This window comes from Aedes albopictus, chromosome 3 (genome assembly GCF_035046485.1).
Source record: "Aedes albopictus strain Foshan chromosome 3, AalbF5, whole genome shotgun sequence".
NCBI classification, from domain to species: domain Eukaryota; kingdom Metazoa; phylum Arthropoda; class Insecta; order Diptera; family Culicidae; genus Aedes; species Aedes albopictus.
Genome location: NC_085138.1, coordinates 397,101,671 through 397,124,552, shown reverse-complemented (window position 1 = coordinate 397,124,552; position 22,882 = coordinate 397,101,671). Strand labels below are relative to the sequence as shown.

General features: G+C 36.7%; 1 long non-coding RNA gene across 1 annotated transcript; it reads right to left on the bottom strand.

Moving 5' to 3' along the window:
• Positions 1-228: 228 nt before the first annotated feature.
• On the bottom strand, positions 229-1,678 carry LOC134291922 (uncharacterized). Its single transcript, XR_009999348.1, has 2 exons — positions 1,183-1,678; positions 229-424 (listed from the first exon to the last, which is right to left on the bottom strand). It is a non-coding gene; the product is annotated as an uncharacterized LOC134291922 (long non-coding RNA).
• Positions 1,679-22,882: the final 21,204 nt, after the last annotated feature.

The window sequence follows — 22,882 nt, the reverse complement described above, 5'->3', positions numbered from 1 at the left end:
ACCGGTAGTGTTTGTGGTTCCGGGTGTCCCGCCGGAAGTGGCCATATACAAAAGTTAACCAAACTAATGCATGCCACACGTCAAATCGCGGCTTTTTTGATAACCTGATTATCGGTTAGCAAGAAAATAGGCTCAAACCACATTAGAGACTACCAGCAGTATTACAGAACCAACTTTGGGTGCTTTGCCGGAACTACGAAAGTGAGCAAAATCGTAGCAAGCGATAGATATGTGTAATTGTTCTCTTCATCATGACAAAACTAAAGTGATCTCAGAACTCATCAAATCACACCATTTCAGATTCCTACTCATCCTTACAGTCAACGTTGTATGGGAAAATTAAAATTTAATCGCAACAACCCTGAACATTTTTTTTTCAATCCCCTTTTGCGTCTAAAGTTACTACACAAAATTCTGATGCGTCCTTTGATTTTGGTGGAAAACAGCACCATTGAGTATACTAAGGTGGTCAAAAATCTCGGACTTTTCATGGACTGTAATTTAGATTGGAATGCTCAAATAAATGCTGTCTGCAGCAAAATTTACAGTTCCCTACACTCTTTAGTTCTTTTGAGATATTGCACTCCACAGCATATTGGAGTACAGTTAGCTAGATCGCTCATAGTTCCTTTATTTGATTATGGAGATGTATTATTTAGTCTCACATCAAAGAAAAACTCGAAGAAATTAAATTTAGCGTTCAACTCTGTCATTAGATATGCATATAATCTTAAGAAGTATGATCACTTATCAAGATATAAAACTGCTTTGCTTGGTTGTGAATTTACAAACCATCTGAAACTTAGAATGAGTATTCAAACTTACAAAATACTTAATGAAATGATCTACCAAACTATCTTAAAAACTTTTTCAACCATACTCGATCATCTCGTTCATCCTCATTAATTGTTCCTAGATGCCATTCAAATTGTTTAAAAGAATCGTTTCGTCACCGGGCAATACAAAATTGGAATAATCTACCTCTTAATTGTAGAAGTGAACGGATATTTTCTCGCTTCAAGAAAGCTGTAAATGTATATTTTAGTGTTGGTTAATTGGTACAATTGTGTTTGTTTTAGTAATAGTAACATATACTTTGAGAATCATTGGGCGATTATTTATGTTATTATAATTAGTAATTGAATAAATAAATAAATAAATAAATAAATAAATAAATGTGACTGGTTGCGCCCTCGCGCTCTGTAATGTGGTTGAAATTTTATTGGGATTTAGTCTGGGAAATTTCACTTGCTTGCATTTTTTTGTTCAATTTTACATGGATCTTGTAATCAGCGATAATTAAATATAGCCTGAAGTGTACAGAAAAAACTTTGTCGACGACCCCAAAGTGATCTGTGGCTGTGAAAAAGGTTATATCTTAGCTTGTAATCATCGTCTTCATATTGATTGGCCTCCAATGACAGTGAAGGAGGTCAAGCAGTCAACTGAGAGCTCTGATATTTTTAAGCTCTGCCTATACGTTGAACATAACGTCGGAATATGCGTCATCAATAAGTTTTTCTATTCGATAATGGCTTTGATAAAATTCTTGCTTTTCTCAATAAAGTATTCTCAGGATTCAGGAACACTTCGGCTTACGTCGACATCATGAGTACATATTCGACGAGAAAGGCGCTATCACCACTAGGTGGATTAATCAGGGTTTTTTTTATTAGTGTGTATTTTAACACTTGGCTACATGCGTTACATGATGTTTTAAGGAGTTTCAAAGAGCGTTTTGGGGGTTTTCATTAAGTTTAGGAGGATTCCAGAGACATTTAAGGGAGTTTAAGGGCATTTTTTGCGAGTTTGCAGTCGTTACGGGGGTTTCATGGGCGTTTTCGGAGGTTTCTGAACTTTGCTTTACAGGGAGTCTAAAAGGGGGTTCAAGGGGTTTTCAGAGGTATTTGAGGAAGTTTCGGAGAACTTTTAGCAGGTTTCAGAGACACTACATGAAGTTGCAAGGACGAGGTCTCAGATACGTTACAGGGTATTTGATTAGGACTTTTTTGGAAGCATTCTTGGAAGTTTCAGAGAAGTTTCTACGGGTTTCAGGGATATTTTTGAGGCTTTTGGAAAGTTTCAGGGGTGCTACAGGAGATTAAGAGACGTTCCGGCCCCCTCCTGAAACGTCCTGCAGCTCCCCGCTTGGATCTAGCTAAAAATCTTCTGAAGTCCTCTGAAATGGCTCCGCTAACTCCCTCAAATCCCCCTTACGCCCCCAAAATTCTTTATAGCCCCCATTTACCAAAAAAAAAAAGCGCCGCGGAGATCCCACATGGTCTTCATCTCCAAAACGGCGTAGGATATCGGGCTCCGACATCTACTCACTGAGCCAGGTCCGAAAATACGTATATCGCATGAATGGTCCATGTTTTTTTTTGGTTATGCTCCTCGGAACGCGCAATCCAAAAATCAATGTCTTCACTTCCGGTTCTCAAGGTATCCGCAATCCGCATGTCACGTATCACTGCCTTTGTCTTCTCCTAGAACCCGTCCGTAAACTACGTAGACTTGACGTAGACCACGGTCCATAATTTTTTTCAATATTTCAGCCTTCTTCGTATATTAGCTTGCACTCATCTCGCTGACCTAGTGCACGTTTAGGGGTCATGATGACCCCAATGCACGACTAGGGTTAAGAGGACAAAATCTACGAGGGTGGCAGGAACTCTGAAGCATCCTTTCATTTTATTCATTTATTTAGTATAATATTGTTATTACAATAAAACTGAATCTACAATTACTCGCCACAACACTCGATTCGTAGCTGCTGCCCTCCATCCTCGGTCGCGTCCCACATTTGCCAGTCCAGTTCTGCACCTGGTCTGCCCATCTAACACGCTGCCCTCTAGGTCTTCTTGTATCACTCGGATTTCTTGCGAACAGCAGCTTTTTAGAGTTGTTGTCCGACATTCTCACAACAAGCCCTGCCCAGTGCCGTTAATAAATATTATTAATAATAATAATGCCCTGTCCATCCTTGCCTTCCAGCCTTGTGACCTTCCGAATGTTAGGTTCACCGTAAACATCATTATCTTTATACTTACATGTTTTGCTAGTTTATATGAAGATTGGTTCCATATCTGGTTGCCATCCAGAAAGCCGTATACCAAACGCAGATTAGCTCGATGCAATGCTTTCAGAAGATTGAACCTGGTAGGAAGAAATATAAAACTCATAGAAAAACACCATTCTTGTAAAATTAATCTAATATATCATTTTATGGACCATGTTTTAAAGGGTGATACGGTCAAAATTTGGTCACACAATTTGTTTCATAACTTGAGACTGCTTACACCAGAACAGCTGATTTTTGGACCAGTAATGGTACATTATATGTAGCTTATACCATAAAATTTTCATCAAAATCGTTTAGTATTTGCGGAGATATTGTGAATCCTGAAAACTGCAATTTTAAAATTTTGTAGAAAGAGGATTAAAAAATAAAAACAAATTTTTACTCTTTTATTTATAGAGCCAGAAATACTGAACCAATTTCAATGAAAATTTTTCTGTATGTAAAGTATACATATCAAAATGTTGTGTAGAAATTTAATTCAATTTGATCTAGCCGTTACAAAGTTATATTTGTTTAGGTGGTCAAATTTTGTCATATTTTGTCAAGTCAAGTCAAATTTTGGTCACAATTTTTTTTCATAACTTCAGATTGCGTACACCAAAATAGCTGATTGTTGGGTCAGTAATGGTACATTATATGTAGCTTGTACCATAAAATTTATATCAAAATCGGTCTAGTATTTGCGGAGATATGGTTGAACCCTGAGATCTGCAATTTTAAAATTTTGTGCAAAGAGGAATCACACATTTTTACTGTTTTATTTATGAAGCCAGAGATACTTAACCGATTTCTATGAAAATTTTTCTGTATGTGAAGTATGCATATCAAAATGTTGTGTAAAAATTTCATTCAATTTGATCCAGCCGTTACAAAGTTATATCTGCTTAAGTGGCACCCGGTCAGTTTTTTTTCATATTCAAACTGCTACAACTTAGTATTCATACAAAATGGCTCAACATTTTACTAAGAACATATTTTCATAATAGTATTATACTGTAAAATTTTGATGAAAATCGGAGCAGTATTGGTAGTTCTATAATCAAAATTGTGCTTTACTGACCTTAAATTTCCAAAAATTTACTATGGAGCGCCTTTGTACAACATTTTAAAAAGGTTGGTCGATGGTTTTATCTATATATCAACCAATACTTAATCGATTTTGATGGAAATTTTATGGTATAAGCTACATATAATGTAGCATTACTGGCCCAAAAATCAGCTGTTTTGGTGTACGCAGTCTAAAGTTATGAAGAAAATTGACCAAATTTTGACCGTATCACCCTTTAAGACAACATAATGGATGGGGGTAAAACCAGGGGACCCGCATGCGGCAAGGTAGGCCTACTGCTCATCTTTTGCGAGTGTGTTAGTGTGACTGGCAACGCGACCAGACGCCTAGTCGAATCCTGCTTGGAAATCGGTTTGTTTTGTCGATGGGGGTGGCCCGCGAAATCGCATTGTGTTGTTTGGGAAGGCCCGCTCGATGCATGTTAGGTAGGCGTAGTTTGTTCGAGTTTGACGTGCCTGCACCCTCCCTGGGTAAAACTCTTTACCCAATTGAACGAAAAAAGAATGTCACTGTCATGGAATAGCTTGTTATATAGAAAATAACGCACCTCCGATAAACTTGTACTTCAAAAGCCTCAAACAGAGCCTCCCAAACATCATCATATTTCCGGTGTTCTCTCGAAAAGCAATAAGTCACTGTCAAATCAAAAAGCTCCCAAGCAACAATATCGTTTTCCAGGCAAACTTCGCAGGAGACTTCCTTTCTCCGTTCGCAACAGGAGGTTGTTTTCAATATGTGTGTAACTTTTCCACTCAAAGCATCCCAGTTAGAGAGAGAGCAGAACCCACCACCAGGGCGGGGTCGCCATCAAAGACGACTCCAACGGGCAATCATCGAAAAAGTAAAGCCCGTAACTCCGTGGGGATGCCCAGCTCGAACCACCTTCCTTCCATCCATCCGATACCAACCGCCCGAGGCCCGAGCTTGAAAATTTCAATCTCCATCCATATTCTGAGCTGAGCCGCGCTGTTTGCCGACTCACATGTACGCATCATTCGAGAAAATCTCGTGACTGCCAATTCCCGAAAAATGGGGTTGGGGCCCGGAGCTTAGCGAGGGATATCTGCTGATAAAACACGACGGATCAACCGCCGGGCAGGCAACAATCCGTTTGGCCGTTTGGTTTGGCTTGACAACAAAACAGACACGGAACGCTGCTGCCGGTGGACGGGGCTCTGGGCCTTTACGGACTGGGGAGAGAAGGTCCGACATGCCATGGAAGAAAGAAGCCATAACAATAAAGCCTTATCTCGGAAAAAGAATCATCGGTCCATGTTTATAACCTTGTCTTTCGATATAATAAATACCTTTTTCCGTTTCGGGGAAAATTGATTACATTGATACATTTTCGTTCGATTTTTTTTTCCATCGGCGATGGGAGGTGGAGGGAGAATATTGCCCAATTGTGTGAGAGAAGGCAGCGGTTGTGGTGGAAATTGATCGGACAAAGTGACAAGCCATGTGTGGCAGATATGGGAGCTCCCTTCCTCCGTTGTTGAGTTGAAAATGGATGAAAATTCGATTTGAGTCAGCGAAATTTTCAACAGACAAAGGAAATCGAGGATGGCGAAAATTCATTAGAGGAAAGTGAAATTCTAGCGCTGTGCTGGAAAGTGTTAACCCACAAAACCATGTTATCGCAGAGCGGATTTGGTTCAGTTCGATAAACAGTTCTTTGTTCATAGTTTTTCATTTGCAATATTGCCACGCTGCTGGAACCGAAGTAAGATACTGCTTTTCTCTGGAAATATCCTTTGATCTCGGAAAAACTGCTTACACATATAATTTTCATTGTTGTTCGATATCTAACAGAGATAATCCTTTACTTTCAATGAAAATCGTGATGCATGGAATGCACACAATAAGCAGACGAAAAGATAGTCACGTACTTTACAAATTTCCCTTATTCAAATCACATTTTTAGGGAAAGTACAGGTATACCTCGATTTAGTGGACATTTAAATTTTCAAAATGTCTATAAAATCAAATTTTACATAAAATCGAAGCACTTTTTTTATTTTATTTTTCTTTAATTTGTATACCAAATGTACCAAAACATATACAGGGTGTTAGGTTCGTGAGTGCAAACTTTTTAAAGGGTGATAGAGGACCATAAATGGTGAATAAAATTGTTCTACGCATATGGTCAAATCTCAACCGTTACGTAGTTATTGAACTTCCCATGTTTCTGACTCTCATTGCCTTAACTGGCTATAACTTGAAAATGGTCAAACTTATCGCAATTTTTTGACCCTTATTCGAAAGATTATTAAATTTTCTATCAAATGGCATCTTTGAATCAATCGATTTAGATAAATAACTAAGTTTTCTAGAGCAAAATAGCTCAAAATAGTGTGTTTTAATTTATTTTTGTTAATTATCTTTGAAACATGCGTAATAAATTAAAATTCTTTCTTTGTCAAAGTTGTGGACCCTGTTCTACTCTACAATTCGTTTTTTGACATCAATCGTCTATCTCTTATCGTTTTCTTGCAATTTCGATTTAAACATTGCATTTCAGGTCATAAATTGGCACTTTTTTGCTCACTGTGCCGCACATTTAAATCGAAATATCAAGAAACCGATAAGAGCTAGAAGTTTGGTGTCAAAGAACGAATTGTAGAGTGGAATATTGGCCATAACTTTGCCGAAGAAAGAATTTTATTTTATTACGCATGTTTCAAAGATAATTGACAAAAACTAATTAAAACACATTATTTTTAGCTATTTTGCTCTAGAAAACTTAGTTATTTAATTAAACCAATCGATTCAAAGATGCCATTTGATAGAAAATTCAATAATCTTTCGAATAAGGGTCAAAAAACTGCGATAAGTTTGACCATTTTCAAGTTATAGCCAGTTAAGTCAATAAAAATTAAAAACAGGGAAAGTTCAATAACTACGTAACGGTTGAGATTTGACCATATGCGTAGAATAAATTTTTTCACCATTTATGGTCCTCTATCACCCTTTAAAAAGTTTGCACTCACGAACCTAACACCCTGTATGTAAAAACTACATGAAAATTTAGTTTCAGGCGCGGAGTTTTTGGCATAGAGAAAAGTGGGGCAAGAGTTTCTTTTGAAGTTTTTGAGCTCATTTCAAATTATTTCTTTCGGGTGTCAAGGTTGTTCGAAGCCTTTTTCGAAAAGAGTCGTTCACTCCAAAAAATATGAAAATTGATTAATATTTCGAAAACTTATGACATACAAAAAGTGTTGTAACTCAAAATTGAAAAGACATTTGGCGTAACTTTGTTAAGCAAAATTTTAGCTCATGGATGGTAGAATCAGCACACGGTATTCATTTATTTTTGTCTGCTTCGATTTTTTGAAAATAATTGAATTTTTAACTAGGGTCAAACTTTTGCCCCTCCTTACTCTATATAAGTAATTCTCGCTAAATAACGAATTAACCACTACATCGCTACCTTGTTGCGATCGAAATCTTACGTCTCCAAAACTATGTACGGTTGCATCAAAAGTCAATATTTTGAGCAATGGATATACACAATAACGTTATTTGCACAAATTTCCCAAAAACATCAAAATGCTCAAAAATTTATTCTGGGGGTCTCTTGAAAATGTCTCCGAGGCTATATTTATCCTGGAATTTCTTTACGAATTGTTTCAAAAAAAATTCTTTACGAATTGCTTCATGAATTCCTTCAGAGATCCTTTCTGAAATTACTCAAGGGATTCCTTCGGAAATTAAGAGATTCGTGACACTTGATAGAACGTGGTTACTGGTTGTGCTGTATTTGCCGAACGATCTTTTTGTACGAGGTAGTGTCGGTTTGCTCGGTCGCCTTTTGTTTCAAATCTGAGGTGTTAAATAAAAAAAGAATTTTCAATTTTATTTCGACGGTCTCCTAAGAAAACTTCCCAAATCAAAACATCATGTTGCAGTTGCAGAATATTTCAGAAAATCTTTCATGTGTTCCATCGGAAGAATCACAAAGATTTCTTTTTCGAAATTTGAAAAGAATTGCTTCACCAATTTCTCCATGATTTTTCACAAATCATTTCAAAAACTGTTTGAAAAAACCGCCCAGGGATTTCTTCAGAAATTCTTTTGGTTATGTATTCAGAAATTTCTCTAGACAATTTGGAGAATCTATTGGAGATCCTTTGAAAAACCTACCAAAATTTCTTAAGAAATTCTGCTAAGACTTTTTTTCATTTTTTTCGGAAACTCGTTCGAGTATTCGGCCAAAAATACTTCACGGATTCTTTCAAAAAATCTTCCGTGCATTCAAGTGAAAATTTTCTTCAAGGATTTTTTCAGAAATTCCTTATATTCTATAAGTTCCGATTTGAAAGTTTCTTAAATAAAGAGAAATCAATCAATCAATTCTTTCAAAGCTTCTTGCATGATTTTCTTCCTAAATTCCTCCATTTTTATTCCAAATAATTATCCCTGAGTTTGAGTAGAAATTCCTCTAGGGATTCTTACAAAAATTCGTTCAGAGATTCCTTCAGAAATTTATTAAAACATTTATTTAGAAATTTCTCCTGAGATTCCTTTCATAAAACTTTCAGTGATGCCTTTAGAAACTATTCCAGAGTATATCTGGAAATTATTCGAAAGTTCCTTCAAAAATTTGTACTGGTGCTACTTTGGAAATTCTTCCAAGGATTTCGTCAGAGATTCTCACAGCAACTTACAATTTCTGCAGATATTCCACCAGGGAATCATCCAGAAGTTTCACAAAGAGTTGTGTAAGAAAGTTGTGTATGAGTTTTTTTTTGTAGAAAATCCACCTGGGATCCTTCAGAGATTTATGCTTTTTTTTTTAAAACTATTCTTGCTTTTTTCCGAAAAATCCTTTGAAAGTTCCATTAAGCATCCTCTCAAACGATCTTCCAAGGATCTATTTCTAACTTACTCGGGATTTGCTCCAGGGATTTTTTTAAATCTGAATATCCGTTAGAAAATATTCCTGGAATATCTTTAGAAATTCAGGGACTCTTTGAAAAAAATGTGAGATTCATTTGGAAATTCTCTGCAGAGATTCCTATGGAAACTGCCTTGGTGGTTTCTTTAAAAAAATCCAGGGATTCTTTCAGAAAATCTCCTATGGCTTTCATTATAAATTCGACTAATAATTTCTTCAGACATACCTCAAGATTTTCCTCCAGAGAATTCTTTACAATTTTTTCCAATTCTTCCACAGATTTTTCTATCATTCTTTCATGAACCCTTGGTGAAATCCATTCTAGGATTCATTCAAAAATCTTTCAAAAGTTCCTGAAAAAATCTCGCTGGGATTATTAAAAAAAATCATTCAGGAAATCCTAAAATAAGAAATTTCTTAACAAAACATTCTAGGGATTCCTTTAGACTTACGAATGTCCACCAGAAATTTCCCCAAGAACTTATTGCCCAAGAAGTATTGCACCGATAGCTTCTATAACTGTTGCATATATTCCTTTAGAAAATACTTCAAGAACTCCTTTCAGAAAATCTTGCACAGATTGTTCCAGAAACTCATCTACGATTTTCTTCAGATTTTTTTTTTCAAATAGGAAAAAAATTACCAGAAATTTTTCTGAGCATTAATCTAGAAAACCTTCCATGAACTTTCTCAAAAATACTCCATAGGTTTTTTTAGAATATGCTTCACAGATACATTGAAACTCAGAAACTCAGAACTAATTCAAACTTTTCTCAGAAGCTTTCTCATGAATTTTCTGCAAGGGTTGCTTTAGAAATTCTACAGGCCATTATTAAGAAAATTCCTAAGACTTCTTCACATTCATTTAGATATTCCTTCTAGACATTTTTCTTGCAGAAATTGTCCAAGAATTTCTTGAGATTTGATTCTACAGATTTTTATAGATTTTTGTTGCAGATATTTCTTCAGAAATTCAAACAGAGATTTAATCAGAAATTCCGCCGGGTATTCCTTTATGTATTTTCTCAGAAATTCCTCCAATTTCCTCTAGGAATTTCTCTGGATTCTTCCAGGCGTCCGTTGAAAAATATTTAAGATTTTTATCAGAGGACTAGGGGACCTCCAGGATTTTTTTTTTTCAAAAATATCTCAATTGGTTTTGTTAGTTATTTCACCTGATATTCCAAATGTTTCTTTGAATATACCTTCCGGAATTTCTTCAGAAATTCCTTCTTTGAATTCTTTAAATATTCAGAGAAATTCTTTCAGGAATTCATGTGGAATTTTCTCCAGATTTTTTTGTAATCCCTTTTGAAATTTGTTCAGCGATACTTTCGGGAATATCTTTAGAGACTTTAGAGACCTGTTAGTGTTGTTAGAAGCGCTAACCGAATTCTGCGAATATTATTAGTGTTCTAGAAGTGGATCCCAACGTTTTTTAAAATATTGTTTAAGACGGATTATGCTTTCACAAAGCTTTTCAGAACGAAAGCGATTAACACTTCTAATTCCCTGAAGAAGATGTAATAAACATCGAAACGTCGGATGAAGGAGAATATCTGATCGTTTTATTGCAAGAGCGACTGCCAAGCCGAAAATCGTCCCAGGCTTAAGAGTTTTTTATATATCTTCTACAGGGCTTCCCTGAAGAATTATTCCAACAATTTTTTTAAGGAGTTCCTTCAGCGATTGGGTGAGGAATTTTTCATGGTGTTCCTTCAGAGTATCCTCAAACAATTCCTAACAGAAGAAGGATAATATTTCCACTGGAATTCCTTCTGGGAATCTAAAACAAAAAAAAACGTCTGAAAACATTCTCAGAAGGAATCTTTGAAGGAACTTCTAGAGGAATTCCAAAAGGAACTCCTGGGGGAATCTTGAGAGGGAATCATAGAGGAATCCCAAAAGAAACTCCTTGAGGAGTTCCCGAAGTAATTCTAGATGGAAGTTTTTGAGAAATCATGAATAAAGCCTTGAAAGAATCCCAGCAGGATCTATTCGTAGAGTCTAAAGAAGAACTCCTGGAGAAATCCTGGTTCAATTTTTGAAGAAAATACGGAAGAACTTTTTGAAGGAATCCCGGAAGAATTCCTCGCGGAATATTTAGCGATCCTGGACAAATCCTTGTAGGAGTTAATGGAGGGATGCCGGAAAAAGTACCTTGGGTTGTCCAGGGAAAAAAATCTTAGATAAGGTCCAGAAGGAACTCCTCGAGAAATCCCAGAGGAAACTCCTAGAAGAACCCAGGAAGGAATTCCTGTTGAAATTCGAAAAAGATCTCTTGGAAGAATCCCAGAAGTAGGAATGGATATCTGTGTGAATTCTGGAAGGAATTCCTGAAGGAAAACCAGAAGGATGTCCTAGAAGAACGTTAGAAAAAAGCTCCTGGAGAAATCTCAAAAGGAACTTGTGGATGAATCTTAGGAGGAACTCCGAAAGGAATTCTTGGAGGGATCTCTGAAGCAACCCCTAAAGGAATGCAAGAAGGAGGATTTATCAAATGGAATCCTAAAGGAAATTCTTGGAGAAATTCCAGAAGGAAGTGCTGGAGGAATTCAAAATGGGAGGAATTCTAAAAAATTGGAATCCCAAAAGGAACTAAGGAATAAACTTCTGTAAGAACTTTAGAAGAAACTCCTGCAGAATTCTCAAAATTTCGTGGTGAATGTTATACGAATGAAACCAGTTTGATATTCTTAACAGATTTATTAGTGAGTAAACAAGAAACCTAAGAAACAACATATCTATGTTTTCTGGCTATTGATGGTTTTTCATAACATTCGTTGAATATATCAGTTGAATTTGAAGTCAAAATTAAGTTTCGAGTTTATTGTTTGCTTCTTAACATGAAAAAAATAGGGGGGGGGGGTTGTTTAGCAAGCTGTGTCTACGAGGGGGGAGGGGTGTAAAAATCGCTCAAAAAAGCTACGTCATTTATGGACCATTGTACCATGTCAAGCGCTAGACATAACTTATCACTAATCTTGTCAATAATCAGCCGAAGCAGTATAATGAGTTTTTCATGGAATTTGATACAAAATTTTGGAACTCAATCAGCAGGCATCTTCCAAAAATATATATACCGCCAGTCGGAGTGACATTGGGCCTGGGGGGTAACTTTGGGCCAAAAATCAAGAAAGATGTTTCACTCAAAATACTAATATTTATTAAAAAGATTATCAAAAAGTGGATAGTTTGTGGTAAATATAACTTGCGTTGACCATCCGGTGTAGAAAAAAGTCACATATTGTTAATTTTCCATTAAGAAATCGTGATATGAATATCATGCGGTTAATCGTTGTTTTAAAATGCCCAGTAGAAAACAGCTGAACATCGGACATGTAAGGAACTGCTCTTTTCTAGGTATAATGAGTAGTTGTTTTGAAAGGTAATATGAGTTTTCTTGGTTTTGTATGCTATTTTGCATGAAAAACTTATTTATACGAGCTGTAGCGCAAATGATTCATTTTGGGGGTGACTTTGGGCCATATAAAAGCAATCCAATCAGTACAAGAACCCTACAAATGTGAATGAAAACAACTAAGAGTATTCACATAATTTTATGCATAATACGGTGTTTGTTTTAGAAATAAATGTAAGATTCATGCTAAATTAAAAATGCACGCATACCAGTTTCTAGGTAGATGATAAGGAAATATTTTTTTCGTCTTTTGAGAATGCTACTTGGAGTTATATCTAGGGGATAGCGGATGTATTGTAATGGATCATTGATCATTTGCAATGAATGTGGTCAAACTTTCACGTTTGTTTGTCAGTGGTGTTAATTCAAAGTAACTAGACACTGATAGGTTGTACACAAGCATCTAATTTTCACTAGTGTTGATTTGCAAGCGATATTTTCTCACATTGAACTGTTTTGTTTGAATTTTAATGTTTGGCCCAATGTCACCCCCTAGAAGGGGTGAAATTAGGCCAATTTTGATTAAGCTATATTATTGTCAAAATTAAAGTTGAAGCATTAATACTTTGAACAATCCTAAACAATATAAAAATGAACGTGTTTACCGAATTCAACATTGATTTAGAGCTAAAATATTGTTGTAACGACCTACAAAGGGATGGACTCTGCAGTTTTGGCCCAATGACACCCCCACTGACGGTATTACAATTCTCAGTGAGGAAGTCATAAGAAATATTGAAAGAAGTTTGTTAGAAAGCTTTGAGGAAATTGATATGAAGCGCTCCACGTGTCAAAAGGCTGAAAACCCCTGCATTATAAGTCATCATAATACAAACTACAAGTTTTAAACTGATTGGATATTCAAAATTTTACCATTTAAAAATGAACATAAAATCGAGGGTCTATATAATCGAGGGTCCACTAAATCGAGGTATACCTGTAGCATTTTTCTACCGAGTTGTTATCTGTATCGGCTGTCGCCTCGCCACTGGGATTTTCCACATTTCAACTTTCATGGTTCAACCAAATCAGTAATTCTATGGAATCTCCGATCAGCTGTTTTCCTCCATCCTGCCCAAAACCTCTTAATTTATGCGTATGATTGAGCCTCATCTCCCACTCAATGGCAAACAGTTCTCCTCAGCTGCAGAAGCACACACAGCTCTACGTCCAATTTGGCGTTCACAGTTCTCTCGGCAGCAATCATCAGCTGAGCCATAATTCTAAGCTTGTTTCAGCTGATTTTTATTTATTTTCGCTGCTTTTTCCACCTCCACTTCTGGCTTCAACCATTACCCCACCCCGGGATCAGACCCCCACTCGACCGGCAAACACTCAAATTACCGGCCGGATCGATGCAAGCGAAGGAGGTACCGTTTTCCTGCCTATTGTGTGTACCGTGCCGTGCCGTGCAGCACACGCGAGTCGAATCGAAATGGGGGCCCTTCTTCAAAAAGCGAAGCAGGAAAAAAAGCAGCTCCACTCTTGAACCAATAATGGACGTCCACTTGGCCCGCTCGCCCGGTTCGTGCGCCGCTGTTCGGGGTCCGCACAGTCCGGCTATCCCAGCGTTGTTGTTGTTGTTGCTGTTGTTGGTGTCGAAGTCGGTCGGCGATGGTGGACCAACTCAACTAGTCTGTGCGACGGAGGAGACACCCTCGTCCCCGGGGGCCTCGCCGAGGCTTTGATTGGAACAGCATTTAAAGTAAAATCATGTACCCACTATACCGCTCCACCGGCATACCGCCGCGCCGCCTGCATCTAAATGATTTGGGGCCATCACAGTTGGAAATTTATGGAATTTAACTGGACAAGATTAAATCACATTTTGAAAGAGCACATTTCTATTCTAAGAAGCCTTTTAATATATTTTCTTGGACTTTTCCACGAAATTTCTATTATTTTTTTACAGGAATTCCTCTAAGTCTTCCTAGCAGTTTCTTCAAGCGGTCTTCTTGGTTTTCTTTTCAATTTCAAAAATATTTTTGACGATTTTTTTTAGATTTTTTTTTAAGTCCAAACAAATTCTCAGAGCTTGCATATGCATGTGAATAAGTTATCTTTAAAACTGTTCCGACTGAAACATTGTGATCTTCTTGAAAAGTTTCAATAAATCCTCCAGATTTTGTTAAAGGATTTCTCTTAAAATTCACAAGGAATATTCTGAAAACCTTCCAAAAATTTTCCCAGCAATCCTTTTAAGGATTACTCTTTCTGGTAGAATTGAAGAGTTTCTTCAAATACTTTTTCATGAACTCATCTTCTGCAAGAAATTCTTCTAAGGTATTAACAAGAATCCTTTCAAGAGTTTCTACGAAAATTTCTCCAATGGTTGCTTCAAAAATTTTGCCTAGAATTCATTAGAGTACTCAAAGAGTTTCAAAGTTTTTCCAGGACTCTACCACAAATTCTTCTAAAAAATCCTCCTGGGTCCCTTCCAAGACTTATTCTGAGATTCTTTCCAGGTATTTTCCGAAATGTACTATGAGAATCATGATTATTTTCCAACGATTTCAACAGACATTATCATGAGGATTTCTCTAGGAGCTCCACCAGTAATTACGATGAACCCATTGAGGTATCGTTGGAGAAATTCTTGAAGCAGTTTCTGGACAAATTTTTGAAGAAATCCTTACACTTAACTGATATGAGGCAATCACAGTAGGTAATTTATAAAATTGAACTGGACATGATCAAATAACACTGTGAAACCTTTCTAGATTCTTTCTTGGACAATTTCCAAAAATTTCTATTGGATTTTTTCAGAGGGATTCCTTTAAGTCTTCCGTCAAAAATTTCTCCAGCAGTTTCTTCATGCGGTCGTCGTGGTATTCCTACCGAAATTCCTCCAAAATATGTTTGACTATTTTTTTCCAGGAATTTCTTTACAATTTTCTTAATGCCCAAAACAAATTCTCAGAGTTAGTCGACAGAAAAATTCCCCACGGATTGTTTAATAAATCTTCCATTGGTTCATTCGGAAAATTTCTTCAGGGATTTATTTTGAAATTACTCCTATTCTACAAATTTCACAAAGAATTCTTTCAAAGCATCTTGCATTATTTAATTCTAAAATCCCTCCATTAAAAATAAAAAATAAAAAAAACTCTATGGATTTGAGCAAAAATTCCTTCGAAAATTCGTTCAGAGATCCCTTCAGGAATTTCTGTAGACATCTGTTCAGAAATTACTCTAGAGATTCTTTTAATAAAACTTTCAACGATACCATCACAAACTATTCCAGAGTTTTTTTTTTTAGAAAAATACTTTGGAAACTCTTCCAAGAATTTTACCATAAATACCTACAGCAACTCCCAAATTCTCCAGAAATTCCACTAGGGATTCCTCCAGAAGTTTAACAAAGAGTTGTGTAAGAAAGTTGTGTATGAGTTTCTGCAGAAATGCCTCCCGCGGTTTCTTTAGAAAATATTTCTATTTTTGCTGATCTAATTTGGTTTTTATTTTTGAAGCATTCTCTCGAACGATCCTTCAGTGACTTATTCCAAATATTTCATCGGGGTTTGCTTAAGAAGTTGCACAAGGATTTTTTTTTAATTTTAATTTATGCCAGAAAATCTTCTTAAGACTTCTTAAGAAATTCTTTCAAGGACTCGTTAAAAAAAATGTGAGATCCATTCAAGAATTTTCTGCGAGGATTTCTATAGAGACTTCTTTAAGGGCTCCTTCTAAACTTGATGGATGCTTTCAGAAAATCTCCTATGGCTTTTTTATAAATTCGACTTATAATTTCTTCAGAAACATCTCCAGATAATTCTTTCATGGACTCTTGCTGAACTCCATCCTAGGATTCATTAAAAAATCATTCACGAGTTACGTTCAGGGACTGCTTTAGCAACTACTCGTAGATTAACTTTGAAAAATCATCCAGAAAATAAAGAAATTCAGTCAGAAATTCTTTCACAAAATCTTCTACAGATTCCTTTAGACTTTAAAATATTCCTTTAGAATTCCTTTAGAAAGCCGTATACAGATAGCACCCAAAAATGATTCATGGATTCCATTAGAAAATACTTCATGAATTCCTTTCAACAAATTTTGCATAGCTTATTCCAGAAACTCATCTACGGATTTCTTCCGATTTTTTTATCATAGAGATTTCTCTAAAAATATCGAAGCATTCAGCTAGAAAACCTTCCATGAGCTTTCTCAAAAATACTTCATGGAGAGAAAATGATTCACGGATACATTGGGCATCAAAAATTCAGAACTTCTTAAAAAAAATCTCAGAAACTTTCTTTAGAATTATCACCAAGGATTGCTTTAGAAACTCTACAGGAAATTCTCAAGTTTTCTTTACATTCCTTTAGATATTTCATCAAGCATTTCTCTTCCACGCTCCAAGGATTTTAAGAAAATGTCTTAGAAAATCCTTCAAGCATTTTTTCAGAAATATTTCTACAGATTTTTTCAGAGATTCTTATAAGGATTTTTACGAAAAGGCTGGGAGACATTTTTTCATTAATACCTGCAGAAATTCTTCGTGGTCGTGCGGCTAGTGTCACCTAGCATTTAGTCGCATCGTGCTAGGAGTGCGGGTTCGATTCTCGCCGCAGCTGTCAGAAAAAGTTTTCGGTTGTGGCACTGGGCGTTGCATGCTAGTCCGTTGTCTAATGTCGTGCTTCCTTCAAAGAACGAATAGCTCACTGGAAGTACTTAACGTCTCCGCGTCCTTTGAAAAAAAAAAAATGCACAGAGATTTCATCAGAGTTCCACCGGGTATTCCTCTATCTATTTTCTCAGAAATTCCTCCAGGATTTTCTCCAAACGTACCTTCAGGAATATCTCTAAGGATTCCTCCAGTAATTCATTCAAACATTGTTTAGGATTTGTATTAGGGGGTTTCTTTTGTTTTTTTCCCAAACATATCTCAAGAGGTTTTCTTGGGTATTCTACCAGGGGATTCCAGGGGTTTTTTCAGTTATTCCTCCTGAAATTTCTTCTGAAAATCCATAGTCCTGTTTGTGAAAATTCTTTCAAGAATCCATTTAGAATTCTCTTCAGATTTTTTTTTATTCTTTCTGAAATTTTATCAGCAATACTTTTGGAAATATCTTTAGAGTCTTCTTCAATATTTCTTGAATTGCTGGAAAATCTTAAAAAGTTGTTTCATGGCTTCTTTAAGAAATTCCTCCAGCAGTGCTTTCGGGAATTGTTAAAGCGATTCCTTCAGAAATTTCTCCAAAAGTTCATCCATGGGAATCTACCAATGATGGGGCGCTGAAATTGGGGAACCTTGACTAACTTGCTCTGATTTACCATGACAGGACTGGAAATAATTTATCACACATCTTGTAAGAAATCTGCTGAAGCATTACAATTACCTTTTTATGGAATTTTCTACAAATTTTGGAATTAAATAAGCTGAGTGTTGGCACGGTGTAAGACGCGGGGACAACGAGTCACAGTCTCAGTAGCGGAATGCATTTTTATTTGGCAAAAACGCTTAAAAGCTAAAAATATAGTTCTTAAATTTACATTTCGTGATGTTTCATTTATTGTACTCACATTTCAGTAACTCTAGTCTTAGATGTCTACGTCCTTTTTACCGTCCGTTGATCTAGTCTGTATACCTATTAATTCAGTTTTAAAGACCTTAGTTTTAAGTCAAACATTAGTATGTAAGTTTCTCACGGTCGTTTTTTAGGAGATAGTTTAAGTTTGGTTTTAATTTAGTTATAACAATTCATCACATAATGATTGGGTAGGGTTTCTAACCTGAAATCGTAACAATTGGAAATGAACTCATATTCGACACATAGGTATATAATGTTTAATGATGTGCATGTTGCACTATCAACAATTAATCGTAAGTTCCTTAGCTTTTCAATAGTATATAAATTCACAAATAATCAATAATTCTGGCATATAATGATAGTTTTAGCTCTGTCACAACTTTCTGACTCATGCTTCACATTTGTTTCAATACCCGCATAACCATGAACCGTACTAATACTGTTCACCATACTGTTCAAGACTGTTAACTACAGTCTCTCAATAGTATCATATAACATCCAAAGCAACAATAAACCAACAGTATCACAAACGCTTTCAACAGTGTGACAGATAGTTATCGAGCAAATAACAGTATAGGAGATAGGCGGTTATGTTACAATAAAAATCGATCATTTCCTCGAACAAATTTATTCGGTTACAGTTTGTCAGAAGGTCGATTTACTATGCATTTTTTAATCAGTTGACTGTTGAGCAAACAGTTCTAAAGCTGTCGGACTATAAAATCGGAGTAAAATAATAAACGTATGTCTTATTGTTGTTTTATAGTGCAACTTTACTTGTGAGTAGCCAGCTTCGAATATAAATAAAATTATTGCATGATCAAAATTAAAACAAATAAAAAATGAAAAAAAAAACAATTTTAAGCATTCATTTATTGAGTGAATAATAAAAAAATGAAAATAAGTTCTATACATAGGTTCGAAAAAAAAAGATTTCACACTTCATTGATGTACCCCATCATTACAGCGAAACCTTACGCCTAGGAGGGACATCGACTGGCACAACACGCTCCCGCGGGTGGCGAGCATCACTCGGCCTTGCACTTGACCGGAATACTATTCATGTTTGCAGGTTAAGATCTAAAGAACGGACACTCGATCAGCTAGTCGTCCACCACTGAAATTCATCCGATAACTTCCTTTTCCGCTCGGTGAAACCTTTGACTGGGTTGACAAAATCTCTGATGCGCTTTTCCTCATTTTGTTCGTCAATAATAGAACGGCAGAAACGCTAGTGAAGTATAATCGTTTAGCTTAATCAGGGCGCCCAAGAATCTGCTTCTGCAGTTGTTTTTTTCATTGCTATTGTGGGCTTGGGCGTTTGCTGAAAAAGCACCGATAGAGATAAATATTGATGTAAAAATTTATATGAACTTTAATGGTAAATTGTGAAAATAACTTACCGAAAAGCAGCTGAATGAACAGTAACTAAAATTATCAATTTTGCGTTCCTGAATCAACGTAACACAACAAACTGACAGAAAAAATATGAACATTTTCTAAAACAGAACGCTTACAAACACACGCATGTGGTTAAACTGTTTGACAAACTGTCGAGCAAAAGTAATATACAGTGAGTTATGCAGGTATGAGTGTGTTGCACTTTGCAAAACATAAACCGTATGACAGATTGTGATCCTAAATTGCAACCATTTCTAGGGAAATTTCGCGTCGATATCATTCAACTATGTGTGGATATTATGTCAAGTTGTTACAATGTGATATGGTTCCCGTGTTCTGTTTTTTGATGTGGTTGGCTATAGGTTTCATATTATTCAATGTAAGAGGAACTGTTTATGATACATTAACCCCAAGAGTTGGAGGTTGTTTACTGTTTGGAAACCAACACAAACTGTGATTATCCATGCGGGTAGTTTTTTTTCGCATACAACCTCTTTTTTCGCGGTGTCAAATCCGCTAGGTGACAAACGATCTGTCAGATCTCCTACATCCCTATGGAACTTTTTCGTGGTGGCAATAACGGTTGTAACGTCTCCCGCTACACTGAGATAGTATACGGTATCTACACAGAACAGATAGGCATCTTAGTGTAAATTGAAAATTCCATCCACTTATGTTATAAATTTTTGACAATCATTGCGGAATAAAATTATTTTTTTCTTACTTGAAGTTCACAGTGCATTCTCTCGCCTAAAATGACAAGCACGGCTAGTCTAGGATCGTTTGACGTTTCGGTGGAACTCGCCTATTTATGAACACACTGAAAAAAGTTGACACGGCCGATTCATGTGTTTAATTTATGAACTGTTCCATAAACTTCCAAGTTAGTCAAATGTGTTTTTCCATTGAATTCAATGGTTTTTTTATCTGTATTAACGAGATTTTTAGCCCTAGGCTAGATGCGATTGAAATTGAAGTAATTTTCCAAACGAATTTGCGCTATTGTTCTTTTAAATGAATGCATGTGTATGTATCATAAATGGTGACACATAACTCACGAAAAAAAAAAACCGTCAAACGTGTGTCATCATGGCCACCATGAAGAACGTGAGTTAAGACGTGAGCCGCTATTTTATTTTTGTTAACTCCACTCAATTTAGGGTTATTCTTTTGAACTATTTCCAGGAGAATATATCGATAGGCCAGTACCCAGAGTTTGAGCGGTACAACTTTTTGATTATCCCATCCTCGATTCCGTCACTCTGTTCTGCTTCATTCTAGAGCTAGCATCTATTTCAACCGACTTTGGATTTCCACTTGTCGGAAATTATTCGATCTCCGAGGGAATTCTTCCAGGACATTTTTCAACGAATGTCTCATTTTGTCAATACCTGATACGATTGACGCTTTCCGGGTTTGATTTGCGCCCTCTGACACGCTATTTTCTTATACCTAATACACGTACTGTCACTCTTTTCTAGACCCCTCTCCCAAATGTTGGACGTAATTTATTAACGTTCCCTGTGAAGCATGAAAATAATCAATCATTTGACATATCAACGATATTCGTCACAGTGTTGGTAAACTCACACTCAAAACTGGCTCATGAACGGCTCCTGCGTGAGCAAACTCGCACGCGATTCTGAATCATTTCGCACGCACGAGATTTTCATGTAAAATCTCACTCTCACGAGTTTAGCGCCGAAATCTCGTTCGCTTGTAAAACGAATCCAAATCAATTTAAACGACATTCTTTATTGTTGTACGCAAGATTTGGTCTTATTCTGTCATACAATCCTAAAAACTTCGTTGTACATAATAAGAACACTAAGAAATAAAGCAATAAGTAAAATCACGAACCAACTCGCGCAGGATTTTTTCGAAGGTGAGTTTGGCGAGTCTAGAATCGCGCGTGAAACTACTCAATCATGAGATTTGAGTTTTTACCAATACTGATTCGTCGGTCTTCTTCTTATTTTTGTAGAAATAGTTTTCCATAGGTAGTGCGATAACTGGTGCACGCACCCTACCCCACTTCAATCAGAATGCACAGGCATTTAAATTGAATTCCGCGTGAAATACACATGATAAACGTGTGATTTGTTGAAAAGTCGGGACAAAATAATGTTGGCGAATTTATATCTCGCGTTTAGTATCATACGGGCGATCGATTTTCTTTTTGGATTTTTCTGGGATATACCACTATTATTCGGATGATCTCTCGGTGCGTTTCGGTGAAGGACGACTAGAATTGGCATCTAAAATAACAGAAACAGCCGAAATTATTTGCCGGCCACGTTATTGTCGCGTTTATCTTAGATTCTCAACAAGCTGCATTCGAAACGCGCAGCATCAGATCGCGCCAGACCGCGCCCGTATGATTTACACACGGTGTGTACCTTGGCTAAAACTGTTTTTGCAGCCGCCGGGTGGGAGCTGTCATGGATAATCAGCCGCCGTGTACAAATCAAACGGGGCACAATAATATTTTCGCGATAAACGACGGCTGGTTAAGATCGTCAGCATCTGAGTGATTAAGCTGGGATGCACAAAGAGAAAATCGATGAAGAGAAACCGATCATTGTAGGTACGCCCGTATGATACTAAGCGCGAGATATGTTTTACACGTGACATTCAAGGATTTTACAATTTGCGCAAATCCATGTAAAACATCAATACCTATCCTAATACCAAGCAATTCCTGACGTGTCAATTTGTTTGAGTGTATAAACTATTAGACGAGAATAGTCGTCTAATTGCCTGCTGGGTGGAGAAATTCACAGTGTAAAAAGCTTGCCCGCCACCGCTAGGTTCGCTGCTGTCGATTTTTAATGACCAGCGCCTATTTTTCTAATGATGATGTCTATCCACAGACAAACAGACGTAACACTCTGATAATTACCATCGTACACCGATTTAACGGTCTATTTGAAAATTTGATAGCTGGCCAACTGACCACCCGTAGCGCTCGCATCGTTTTTGTTCGAGTTTGACGTTTGGCCACTACCGCCACCTAGTTGATAGTCGGCCAAACTCAGTCCTTTTAGCATTGGGCGAATATGTTTCCGTGACTATAATTTGAATCGAAAAATGTTCGAAGTGTTACGTCTGTTTGTCTGTGGTCTATCTGTTCTGTGGTATCTACCAAAAATATCAGGAACATATTACAATTCTCGGTGAGGAAGTCATAAATATATTTGAAATAAGTTGGTTAGAAAACTTTGAACAAAGTCTGGCGAATGGGCAGTTTGCATGCAACCGCCAAAAAGGTTGTCATTGCAAAAGGGATCTATAAACCAGTACACTTAGTGTACGAGAAAGGCAAAACATGTTATGCTTGATCTGGGGGCAAATAAGGGAAATCATAGAGATTTGATAATTGGCTTCTTTGACTGTGTTTACATTATTCCAAATTCTGAACATACCACTCACATGTCACTGCTCTACTCTCTCCATTACTGATGCCTCACTGATCACA